Below are 14,276 nucleotides of genomic sequence, written 5' to 3'. Positions count from 1 at the left end.
TTTGTTTCAGAATCAGACTTGGGTCTGAGGTTCTGAACCTCACTGTTAAGATGAGATCCAGGTCTGATGAGACTCTGTGGATGTGAGTCCTCAGATAGAGCTCCGAGTCCCATTCCTCTTGGTCAGAAGATCTGGGAGCTCAGGAGACAGATGACCTGCCCCCTGCATAATCCACATGCCATGGGAGGGTGCACTTAGATAACTGCTACAGCACTTCCCCTTCAAAGAAGGTAGCACGGGCGAGGAAATGGGAAGCCCACAGCAGTCAGGGGTTCATAGAAATTTTGAAATCCAGCTGGATAGATCTTGCTGGATAGATCTTCCTTGATTAATTCTCAGTTCTACTGCCTAGCAGTATGTTGGAAAAATCTACACAAGGACACTCCATGTGGCTTGGGCTTCCTCACAACATGGATGCTAAATTTCAGTTGCAGTAGTCAGATGGAGGAGAAAATTTGTAGTTTTTAAGCCAAATGGCAAGTCATCTTGGCTAATACGGTAAGATAGTCTACTGGAATTTTATCTGCTTTTATCAAAAATGATGGGAACAAAGTGGCATTTGCCAGGTAATGGGTAACACCCAATATAAGCTGTGGTTAAAAAACAGAGCACACTCGGTGGAATTCCAAGTTCAGTGTTGGCAACATATATTGAAAAAATGTAAAATATTTTATAAACCATTATCTAATGTGAAAGAAGGAACTATTTATAAAACAAGTTCTACAATTAGGGCAATTCTAGAAGTACATGTCTTTATATCTTATTGGAGCCCAAAAGCATAAACTGGGGGAAAGATTCTAAAAGAGAAAGATTTCAACTTGGGAGGGAATGTGGTGAGAAAAAAAGCAAGGAAAATGTTCTGGTTATCTATTGGTGTGTAGCAAATTATCAAAGCCTAGTGGCTTAAAGTCACCATTTCTTTATTTTTTCCTCTCAGTACTGGAGATCAGGAGTTTGGGGATGGCCCCACATGAGTACTCCAGGGCAGCCCAGGCTATGGCCTCCACTTCCAAGATGGCTTCTTTTTCCCCATATTTGACACTGCCATGCCCCTTGTCCTTCCTCTCTCTCTCCACATGATATAGGCTGAATGTTTGTTCCCCGCCAAATTCATGTGTTGAAGTCCTAACCCCCAAGTAATAGTATTAGCGGGTAGGTACTTTCGGAGGTGATCAGGTCAAGAGGGTGGGGCCCTAATGAGTAGGATCAGTGCCCTATAGAAAGATGAGGAGACACAGGATCACTCTCTCTGTCTTTGCCAGGCAAAAAGACCATGTGCAAACCAGGAACCAGGCCTTCACCAGACACCAGACCTGCTGGCACCTTGGCCTTGGATTTCCCAACCTCTGGAACTGTGAGAAGTAAGTTTCTGTTGTTTAAACTTCCCATTTTATAGAATTCTCTTATAGAAGCCCCAGCTGACCAAGGCATTCATCCTCCAAGGCCTCTGCAGGTAAGTTATGCTTTTCATAATCAGGTGGCTTTAAGATGTCCTTAGGGTTTTCTGAGATTGGTGTTCCAATAGACCTGGCAGAAGCTGCAAAGCCTTTTAGATTTCACCATTGGAAGTCCCAGCATGCCACCTACACTGTATTCTATGGGCCAAGTATGTCACTAAGGTCAGTCAAGTTTCAATGGGAGAAGTAGCAAAGAATTTGTGGACAACTTTAGTCTATCATAGTTTGCCTTTTGGCCACAAATTATTTACATTCCTCCCAAACACACGATGCATTCACATATCCCATGGCCCTCGAAACACATCATTTTTCAGCATGGCCCTGAAGTATAAGATCTTAGTAGCTAAATCAGGTCCAGATGTGGATAAGTTCCTCAAGTGAAATTCCCTGAGCATAACACCTCTTAACCTGAAGACCTGTGAACTAAGAGACACCAACACTTCCCCCAACACCCAACATAAAACGGTAAAGCTGGCATAGGGGAACCACAATAGACACTCTGGTTCAAAAAGAGGGGAACAGAAGCCACATAGATAGTCATTGATAAATAACAATTAATGAAATCCAGCTGAGCACAGGTGGCCAATTCCTTGACAAAAGCCCAGTCCTGCTCTCTGAGAATGATTCTCTATGGCTATTTGCTCTGCCCTGTGGATTATTGACTTTGCCCATGGAGTCTTCCTTCCTTTTCCATCAGAAATGGTCCCTCTTTCCAGCTGAGTAGTTTTCTTAGACTGCTTTCTCCTTCAAAGCATTCAGGGTTCAAAGGTCTCTTTCCACTTTGTAACCTCTTTTCCCTCTCAGTTCAGATTATACAGTATAATCTATGGGTCAGTCAGTGCACTGAGGCCAGTCCAGATTCAAGGAGGGAGAGGGGAATTATACTGTGACCTTTAATGATAAGAGTATTAATGGCAAAGAGTTTGCAGCCACCATTAATGATCTCCTCAAGAATCTGGGGCTTCAGAGATTGTGGCTGTTAATTAGATGTTAGGATTTTATTCAAGCTGAAAGTATTTAGGCAGTATTTACTTTTTTCTCCCTCCTTGAATGCACCATTATGTGGTATTGAAAAAATTTTAGTTTCAGGAATTTGTAGAATCAATCAGGGAATAGAGACTGCTATAGAGTTTTTAAAGATACCAAAATTTACATACGTGTTTGTTAATTTTGCTCTCATACTAAACTTATAGGAAGGAAAATTGGGTCACCAAAATATCGAAATCAATTATTATGTTTGTTGCTGTGTATTCCTAAGCACTCAGACACTGGATATTTGCATAACTGACTAATGAATTTTATTGGGAATTTGGCTTTTCTTGAATTTCAGAAAAATATAGCACTTCTATTTTAAGTGACAGTGTATATTTGGGAACATATAACCAAAAGGATCAGAAATTTCCACAGTCTTACATGGCTCTGGCTTCATGGAGAAAATCCACGGAAAACTTATACTTTTGTCTCTCTTCCCGCAGTTTGGTTAGTGTCATTTGTGAAACTCCCTGCTGATAGAGGAATAAAAAGTATCTGGGATCCTCAATAATTAAGACTTTGTGGGAAAGAAAGAAAACTTCTAATCAGAATCCTTATTCCTCATATTTCCGACATTGTTTTAATTAAAAAAAATCTTCCCCAAATAAAAAGGGAGCATGATGAAGTTTCTTTCTCAGAGATGATGGGAACTTTGACACATTTCTAACTATATGGTCACCGTGAAGTTTGTTAAACATTTTTTTCTATTAGACTTGTAGAGATGTCAGGCTTTTCTGAAAAACCGATGTATTTATTTATGTGTACATAGTAAAACTTCTAAATATGTTAAGGGAATATGAAATCAAACTTGCTCACCAGGCCAATTTTTTTCCTCAAGCTTTCTAAATTTGCTCGCATAGACAGTTGAATCTTAATCTTACCACAGTCTAGATTTTGCCATTTTCCCAGCAGGCTGATAATTATTGGCATTAAGGTTTCGTTCTCAGGCTTAGGGTAGACAGACATGTTGTCCAGCACACACATAGAACTGCCGGCAGTAATGAGATAATAACTTGATAACATGCATATGTTCCTCACTCTTTGAGTATGAGGTTAGGCAAGTATCAGTTATGACAGATTTGGAACCCTTATCCAAGTTGGGCTAAACCAAGCCAAATATCACTGGCAATTTTCTCTTACGAATCAGATATTTCTCATGAAGTAGCTAACTTCTGACTTAGAAATAATTATTTCTAAAACCAATGTACTTCTGTTTACATACTCAGAGGTAATGATCAGTGAAATGGCAAAACCTTTGCAGAAGCTCTTGCTAATTTTGAAGCTGGACAGTGATCAGACAGACAAAATAAAAAAGGCATGTTCATAAAAATATAGGGTTTAGAGAAAGCAGCCAAAAGGTTTTTATTTTACTAGAGGGAGAAGATAGTATTGGATAAGTTATATTGCTACTACTAATGTATGAGAAAATAAACTGGTCACCAAACTCCAAAGAAATTCTGTGCAGAGTCTGGTGTTGTTTATAAAATTGTTCCCCCTCCACCACCATTTTTCATATGGAAAGAATATATCTGGGTGATACCTAAAATTTGGAGTTAGAAAATTACTTGGAGGTGATCTAGTGAGTCCATGATCTAGGGGGATTAAGATGCTTTGTTTGTGGCTTCTGCAGTTAGATACAGAGTCAGGTCTTTTGACCCAGCTTAGCCTATTTTTCTCCATTCCATGCTACCAAGCTGAATCCTACTGTTTTTGTTCTTCCTCAACTACATTTTTTGTATCAGTGATTTTATGAGTTTAGTTATTCAAGAAACATGCCTGTATTATGCTAGGAACCTGAGATACAAGAATGAAGAAGAAAATATTCTGTCCTCAAAGACTTTATTCTCTAGAAGAAGATAAACAGTAGACAAAATGTTAAAACACAATGACATTAGTGATAAATAAGAATATTTTTAAAAATGTTATGGGTGTATGGAGAAGTGAAGATGGAACTCTGTTTTGAGGATCAAGGAAACTTTCACAGAGGAGGTAATGTTTGAACTAAGATTTAAATAAAGAGAAGTAGGAATTTCCAGGTAAAATAGAAAGCATATATATTCTAAAATAAGTAAAAAGTATGGACACTGGAATGGGAGTTTGAAGAAGCATATGTTCCAGACTTCTTGTCAACCCCAGCAAAGAGGGGAACATGGGCAAGGCTTCCACTGTGGGCAAACTTGGAGGAATGTCAGAGATTTGACTGTCTTGGGAAAGACCAGAGAGTAGACATTGGTACAGAGAAAGGTGTAACCCTGAAAGCCACCAGTAGGAATGTAAAATTGAAGGACTAGGTCAAGTGGGATCAGTCTACAGTTAAGTGATATAGAATTAATCACTATTCTAAATATAAAGGTGAAATTAAGACATTCATGGAAAAGATACCAAAGTCTCAGCAATGAATAAGGAAGGGAAGTTGGGGTATGGATAAAGGATGAGGAACAAGAGAGAGGAGGAATAAGCACAGACTGCCTTTCCAACCACCAAGTATATTTATCAATATTCCTCTCTCGGCCGGGCGCGGTGGCTCACGCCTGTAATCCTAGCACTCTGGGAGGCCGAGGTGGGCGGATCGTTTGAGCTCAGGAGTTCGAGACCAGCCTGAGCAAGAGCGAGACCCCATCTCTACTAAAAATAGAAAGAAATTATATAGACAGCTAAAAATATATATAGAAAAAATTAGCCGGGCATGGTGGTGCATGCCTGTAGTCCCAGCTACTCGGGAGGCTGAGACAGGAGGATCCCTTGAGCTCAGGAGTTTGAGGTTGCTGTGAGCTAGGCTGATGCCACGGCACTCACTCTAGCCTGGGCAACAGAGTGAGACTCTGTCTCAAAAAAAAAAAAAAAAATATTCCTCTCTCATATAGAAGACAATTATCCTTTTTCCAAGAGAGACAGCCTGAAGTCCCATCTAGTCACTCATTCTACTCAAAATGTGGAGTCTTCAGATGATTTACAGTGGGAGACATGTTTCTTCATAGTTTGGTGACTTATAGTCTAAAATAACAAATGTTCTACCCCCTTTCCACCCAATATAATTGAGTCACAATTTTAATGTACATTTCAACTTAATTTTCATTTCCCTGATGATTAGAGATGTTAAGCATTTTTCCATGTATCTGTTGGCCATTTGTATTTCTTCTTTTAAGAAATGTCTACTCAGGTCTTTTGTCCATTTTTCAATATGGCAAATATTTTTTTTTTTTTTTTTAAAACAATAGTTTCACATTTTTTTCCCCACCCCCCCTTTCCCGAGTCAGCACCTTCAAGTGTTACCACTCCCCAAACGGTGCACAATGCACTCATTGTGTAGGCATACCCCCATCACCTCCCCCACCCCCCACCTCAGTCTGATGTCCAATTGGTGTCATTCCCAGATTTGTATTTAGGTGATGATCAGGGAAACCAATTTTCTGGTGAGTACATGTGATGCTTGTTTTTCCATTCTTGGGATACTTCACTTAATATAATGGGTTCCATCTCTCTCCAGGAGAACCATAGAGATGTCGTATCTTCATCATTCCTTATAGCTGAGTAATATTCCATGGTATACATATACCACAGTTTACTAATCCAATCATGTATTGATGGGCATTTGGGTTGTTTCCACATCTTTGCTATTGTGAATTGTGCTGCTATAAACATTTGGGTACACGTGCCTTTGTTACAGAATGACCTTTTTTCCTTTGGGTATATGCCCAGTAATGGGATTGCTGGGTCAAATGGCAGGTCTACTTGAATCTGTTTAAGATACCTCCATAATGCTTTCCACAGGGGTTGCACTAGTTTGCAGTCCCACCAGCAGTGTATTAGTGTTCCTGTCTCTCCACACCCACGCCAACATGTGTTGTTTTGGGTTTTTTTGATAAAGGCCATTCTCACTGGGGTTAAGTGATATCTCATTGTGGTTTTGATTTGCATTTCCCTGATGATTAGAGATGTTGAACACTTTTTCATATGTTTGTTAGCCATTTTTATATCTGCAAATATTTTTTAATAATTTTTTCTTGCTATTGAGTTGTTTGAGTTTCTTAAATATGAGAGTTAAGATATCTTTTCAATATACTGATTTCCCCTGCTTTGGATATATACTCAGAAGTAGGATTGCTGGGCCATATGCTAGTTCTATTTTCAGTTTTTTGAGGAACCTTCACACTGTTTTCCATACTGGTTGCACTAATTTACATTCCCACCAACAGTGTAGGAGGGTTCCCCTTTCTCCATATCTTCACCAGTATTCATTATTGCCTGTCTTTTGGATAAAAGCCATTATTGTCTGCAAATAAGGATAATTTGACTTCTTCCTTTCCAATTTAGATGCCCTTTATTTCTTTCTCTTGTCTGATTGCTCTAGCTAGAACTTACAGTACTATGCCGAATAACAGTGGTGAACGTGGGCACCATTGTCTTATTCTAGATCTTAGAGGAAAAGCAAAGAAATGAATCTTTATAGTTTTGTGTTTGTCTTTAGGTCTGTTATCTATCTAAATAAATGTGTGGGTGTGTTGTGAGGTAGTGATCGAGATTCATGTTTATTGCAGCACTATTCACAATAGTCAAAATTTGGCTAAGTGTCCATCAATGAACGAATGGGTAAAGAAATTGTGGTACAGATACACAATGTAATAGTATATAGCCACAAAAAAGAATGTAATCCTGCCATTTGAAACAACATGGATAGAACTGGAAAATATTATCTTAAGTGAAATAAGCCAAGCACAGAAAGACAAATCTTGCATGTTCTCACTCATGTGTGGGAGCTAAATATTAAAAACAATTGATCTCATGGAGACAGAGAGTAGAATGACAGTTACCAGAGGCTGGGAAAGGCAGTGGGTAGGAGGGACAAAGTGGGGATGGTTAATGGGTAAAAAAATATAGTTAGATAAAATGAAGAATATTTGATAGCACAACAAAATGACTATAATCAACAATAAGTTAGGCTATTCTTTAAAATATTAAATAACTAAAAAAGTAGAATTGGAATGTTCCTAGCACAAAGGAATGTTAAATACCTGAGGTGATGAATACCCCAATTACCCTGATTTGATTAATTCACATTGTATGCCTGTGCCGAAACATCACATATACACTTTAAAGAAACTATTATGTACCCATAATAATAAAGAATAAAAAATTTAAAAAATAACATACACTGGGGAAAGGAAGCCCTATTCAATAAATGGTGCTGGGAAAACTGGATAGCCACATGCAGAAGAATGAAACTGGATTGGGGGCAAAGTAGTCTGAGAGTAAGAGAAAGTTTGAAGTTGAGAAGGAATAGATTGTAAAATTATGTTGGGTGGTAATGTAAATTATGTAAATTACTATGAAATCTATTTCTTAAACTATACATTCTATCTGATCTCCAGATTGATGTTCATAATTACTTTCTGCACTCTCTTACTGTATAAGTAAGAGACATGTGAAAAAAATCACACCTTCTATCCTAAACTCACCCTTCTTCCCTAAAGAAAATATCTGCCATACCCAGTTATTTTTAATCAAAGGAAACAGTACTGTACCCCATAGTCACCTACCTAATCAGTTGTGGCAAACTCTATTTTCTTTTTCTTCTTGAGCATAGATAAAAAATATTGCCCAATTTTTTATGATACCACCCCATAGGCACAGGCAACAAAAGCAAAAATAAACAAATGGGGATACGTCAAACAAAAACGCTTCTGCACAATAAAGGAAACAAGAAAGAGAAGAGACAACTCACAAATTAGAAGAAAATATTTGCAAACCATATGTCTGAAAAGGAGTTAATATCCAAAATATTTAAGCCAACTGGGGCAAGCTACTTGTTTAATCTAGTATATATCTGGATGCCATGGGGACTGAGTGGTTAATAAGCAATATCGTTATGGTGTCTTTGATCTCTGATGTGTATCATCTAGAAATCTTATCAGCAAGACTTCAGTGGCTTTTCTATATCAGATAAAACTCTTGAACAGGATGAGCAATGGAATAAAGCCTAGTGGTAAGCCTTGGGATACTTCTCTTTAGTGGCTATGAGTCCATCAGCTAATCCTTTATGTAATAATCTTTCAATCGGTTGTAGATTTTCTAAGTACCAGCTGTATTTCTTCATCTTATTTGTAGCACATCAAAAAGACCCTGTCCAATGTCTTGCTAAAATCCATGTATAACTAATAATATATCATATCTTTGTTTTATTTGTATAAATTTATAGTTTGTACAAGTATAATTTTGTTACATGGATGGATTGCACAATGTCAAAATCAGGGCTTTTAGGGTATCCATCCCCCGAATAACACACACTGTATCTATTGTATTCCCATAATCTACCAGCTTAATTGATTTAGATGAAAATAATAAAAAAGGAAATGAGGTCAACTCATCATGGTGTATTGGTGACTTCTTGCTGTCTCATAGTGAATTTTTTTTTTCTTGAGAGTTCACGAAGTTAGGACTATGTTATGTGGTATACATTATGTTAAATACTAGAGGCTCACTTTAGTATTCCTTTCTTGAACTTTGGTAAGGTCCATTTTTTTGCAATTTCTGGACCTCTGTTATTCTTACTTTTGTGTCATTTGGCTGACTTTGGTCTTTCTATACTTCTCTCATTCCACATGATTCATATTGATTCTAATCTCAAATCTGTTATCACAATGGCAAATTCATGTCATATAAAACCATGTTGTTTTAAAAAACCTTCTCTGATTTCCTCTGTACATCTTTGGTTATTTGTGGCATAGATTTGGGGTTGGGTAGGAACAAGGATTGCTAGGAGAGATATCAACAATATTAAGAAATGACACTACACAGCATATCATTCAGGTAATTAGTTGCAAGCAAAAGGGTGTTTATTAAATATATTGGGTAGCTTAGAGACTTATTGGAAGGGCTGGAGAATCAGGCTCAAGGCAAAATTTCCAGGTACAAGATCCAAAATCAAGCTGTAAAACCATTTGCGAGTAAATTTCTGCTCTTATCACCTTAAGTATCAGAAGTGACTGCACTACAGCTACCTCTGCATCAGGAATTTGAGCTTGTAATTGTAGGCACTGCCAGGGACAGAGAATATGAACTCCCTAGACCTTTGTTCTCTGTCGTCCCATGTCTGGAATCTAAGTCTGGCTCTCTGATTGGGAGAATCAAGGTTGCATACTTCATTCTAGGTGCAAGGGAGGCTGCGGAAATAAGTATCCAACAAATTTAGCTCCTACAGAGGGAGATGGTCTTGGATCTTAGCCAAGATTCATGAAGTGGGGCATTTCCCAAACATATAAAAGAGTCCAGATTCATCTACTAAACATGTCAGATGTCCAGTACAGACAATAATGTAGAAGAAAGAAAATAAACTCTAGCTACGTTTCATGCGTCTGAGATCATCTCACGTAAGTGAAAGCAGCAGCCCATATTGCTAATATCCTCTGACAACATCATTGAGCTAGATTACCACCCCCAATGTTCAAATGTAAAACTGAGATTTGGAAAGCTGAAGCTACCTTTCCTAAGTCACACACTCAAAAGGTTTCAGAGTGAGAATGTGACCTGAAGCCTCTGCTTAAAAATTTGTGGTATCTCCATTATGCCCTTATGAGAGGGTGTTTTCATAGACAGGTATTGAGTAGATATTGATGCTAATAATCTAGCGATTTAGAACATTTAACAAAGGCTAGCAATTCCATTGAAATTTCTCATTTAATCCTATCAATGATCTTTTCGGACATCATTAGACTCATTTTATGGGATTTTGAGAAGATTGAAATTCAGAGGTCACTTAAAGGCACACACAATAGGTAAAAGATGCAGAATATAACTTGATGCTTATTATGTGTTTTTTAAAAGTAAAATGATGTCTTAACATTTTTAAAATCTGATTAATTATAGTTAAATTTTAAATTGTCATTTCATCTTAAAAGGAGTCTGTGCCATATGCTTTCTCAATTCTTTTTTCTTGCATTTATATATATACTTTTTGGAGTTAAACATTTCCACATTTGGTTGTACATAAAACTCCAAAAATATTTTAGAATATTTGGCATAAACTTACATTTCTAATCCTCTCTAGAAGTGTATACTTTATTACTAATATTATCATTTGTATACATTTAATTGCAAAAGCAATACAGGCATGGAATAAAAAAATAAAACAACATAGCAATATGGAGAGAGTAAAAATTCTAGCATGTTCTAGAGATAACCATTGCTAGAGTTTGAATATGTCCCTCAAAAGTTTATGTGTTGAAAACTTAATCCTTTTGCCCACACATATGGGTTAATGTTGTTGTCATGGGAGTGGGTTCATTGTTGCAAGAGTGGCTCTGTTGTTAATATGAAATTGAGCTGTTTCTGGCTCCCTTCCTCCTGCCTTCTCACCATGCGATGTCCTCTGCCATGTAATGACACAACAGAGGGCCCTCAACAGATGCTGGCGCCATGCTCTTGGGCTTCCCAGCCTCCAGAACCATGAGCCAAACAAATCTCTTCCCTTTATAAATTACCCCTTCTGTGGTACTATATTATAGCAGCACAAAACATACTATGACAACTACTTATAATCACTGTAGTTTCAGTACTTCCAGGTAGTATCTCAATATTTTTAATAACATGCTCACAGAGGCTCCATTTCTTGATGTATCAACTTTAGACAGTATTTAATTAATTCAATTTATGAAACAGGAAGAATTTAGCTGATTATTGTTTCTCTTACCTCTTCTTCTCCACCATATTTTTGTTATATCTGATATACTATTAATTTATTTTATTATATTTCCTTTATAACTTAACATAATCTCTTAAACTTCTACTTCTCAATCTATTAACTTCAGACAATTAGTTCGATCATTTTCTTACATCTTATCCTATCTTTTCCAGATCCTTACATCTCTCAGCTTTATCATTTTACATTGCTGAAGTTTATAAATTTTGCTTTCTGGACTGTATGTGTTAATCTTTTGTGCCTTGACTACAGGTTTACTTTTAGAATTGGAAAACAATAGATATTTGCTATTGTTATTAATAGCCAAACTATTAATATAAAGAAAGAAATAGAATTATTTGTCCCCAAACTTGTGCCATTTAAAGGAGAATTAGAGTTGATGTCAAATGAATTCTCTTCTCTTATACTTCATTAGATGCTCAAAATCATTTCAGTTAAGTTTGCCTTATGTATGGACATACTTTTATTTTAGCTATTTATTTCCCTCCTTTGAAGCCTCTGTTTTTTTCCTTATTAAAAGAAGAAATATACTTTTACCCTGTTGCTAAGACAACTCACGTTCTTCATACTAATTATTTAAATGGATTGACTTTCCTTCTGAGGAGCTGCATCTTGGCTTTAACTGACTTGCCGTTGGTGAGAAAGCAACAATCCAGAGCTCCTCTCGCATCCTAAATCTAAAAAAGAGGGAAACTGTCCTCCAGGGGGATGATCTCCATACTAGCCTTCCCCAGGGTGAAGATACAGTTTCTTTAGTGAACTCATCTCTGCTTTTGTGCCAGTGCAAGCACCATGCTTCTGTATATGGAGAGGGGAGGTAGGTAGGTGACCTGGTCCCGCTGTTTATGTACAGTCCTTTTATCAGTATTTTGATTGTGTGTTGCCTCTCATTCCTGCTTTCTAAACCTGACACATCTGCACTTACAGGAAAAAAGCTTTCAACATTTGCATGGTCTTTTCCTGGACTGAGGGCTCCTCCAGTCTGGCTAGCTGGAAATAAGATTTCCATATGCTTTCTCTCTTCTGGTAATTTGTCCTGTCTTGGCTGTGATGATGGGAATCTCTCCCTCTCTCAATAGTGTTACAAATTTATTTCCTTTTATACACCTTTACTGACATTGCACTGGTATTTTGAGAAAATAGTTAACTCCCATACTCTGTTTGTTATCTTGAATCAAAACCCCCCTTACTCATATTTTTAAAATTGGTGATTATGGCACACTACTTGAGAGTTTAAGAAAAAGGTACATTATATTGACTACGCTTTGAATATAACTGAGAAATGTATGTAACATATTTTATAAAGGATTTCATTTATAATTTAGCCAAAATGTAAGCCATTATAGTGTGTGTTTGTTTGTTTGTTTATTTATTTATTGCGACATCTCACTCTGTCTCCCAGGCTAGAGTGCTATGGTGTCAGCTTAGCTCGCAGCAACCTCAAACTCCTGACCTCAAGCAATCCTGCTGTCTCAGCCTCCTGAGTAGCTGGAATTACAGGCGCAGGCCACCATACCTGGCGAATTTTTTTATTTTCAGTAGAGACAGAGTCTCACTTTTGCTTAGGCTCGTCTCAAACTCCTGAGCTCAAGCCTGGGCCTCCCAGAATGCTAGGATTATAGGCGTGAGCCACTGCACCCAGCCCCATTGTAGTATTTAAAGGGATGTTTCAGTTACCTGAAATGTCAACTCAACTAGACTACTATTTCATTTTTTAGAGACTCCAGTTATATATAGTATCATTGTATTTTAATATTTTATTATGATTTATTTTATACTAGCATTTGGAGGATATTATACTTTTGTCATTTTCTGGATTCTGATTGTTATATCTGTGTGATCTATTTTTCTCTCTTTGATTGCTTTTAAGTCTGTTTGCCTCTGGTCTTCAGCAGTTTTGCTGCAGTATGTCTGGAGTGGATTTATTTACATTTATCCTGCTTGAGCTTAAATATGATTTTGAAATCTGATGATGCATGTCTTTCATAAATTCTGAAAGATTCTATTTCTATTTCTTTAGGTGTTTTCTTTATGACAATCTCAATTCTCTTTTTTTTTTTCAATTCTCTTGTTTTGAAAATACCATTGGACATATGTTGTATGTCTACTACTTTTTATCTCTTTATGTCTTATATGTTCCATCTACTTTACTCTTTGTGCTGAATAAGCATAATTTCTTCAGCTGCATCTTTCCTTGCAATAATTTTCTCTCCAGCTGTATTACATCTACTTAAGACCCATTCATTTGGTTTTACATTTCAATAAATATATTTAAAATTTTTTGTTTGAAGTTCCATTTGGTGCTTTTTAAAATTTGCCATGTCTTCTTATTCTTTTTCTTAGTATAATAACATATTGTTCTATTTAATGTTTTGAGTACTTCTCTTATGACTTTAATCAACTTCAACATACTTCAGTTTGCATAGCTTATATCAGAAAGTGCTATCATTTTAATTTTGGGGGGGTGGAGTTTCTAATAACACTGCTGTGTTTGCTGTGTCTTGTTCATATGAATTGTTTTTTATACATTCTGTAATTCTGGATTGTAAATTCATCATAAGCAGGGCTTTATCTGTGAGAATCCCTCTGAAGGACTGTGCTAGAAGAGTTTTGAGTTTTGCAAAAGCAAAGCTTATTACTGACTTTATGGAATTTTTAACATTCTTGTCATTCTGGGATTCCCAGACTAAATGAATGTTATTTAAAATCACAAACCCATGGAAGTTATTGCCCCATGATGAGGAATTCTCAGAGAAGATTATTTTTACTCCTGAATCTAGGCTTAGATAGATGTGGTTTTTTATTATCTTGTGTTATTGGGTGGATTATTATTTTCTGTTACTGGAATTATAGTCTTTTGAGTGTCCTGATAGTATATGGTTCTTACAAGTTTCTGCTCCTTGTAGACCCAGGCTACCTGTTCCATCCACAAAGTAGGATTTAGAATTTCGACTCTTGATAACTGAGCTCAACAAACACAGCCTTATTGGATTAGTTGCTTTTTCTGTGTGAATGGTTACCGCTTTGGCTTTCACTTCTGTTTGTCATTTTTATCTTCTTACAGATTATATTTTCTGTCATTTTCAGGAAAG

This window comes from Eulemur rufifrons, chromosome 4 (genome assembly GCF_041146395.1).
Source record: "Eulemur rufifrons isolate Redbay chromosome 4, OSU_ERuf_1, whole genome shotgun sequence".
Classification (NCBI taxonomy): domain Eukaryota; kingdom Metazoa; phylum Chordata; class Mammalia; order Primates; family Lemuridae; genus Eulemur; species Eulemur rufifrons.
The sequence above is the reverse complement of the archived record's forward strand: the minus strand, read 5'-3'. Positions refer to the sequence as shown.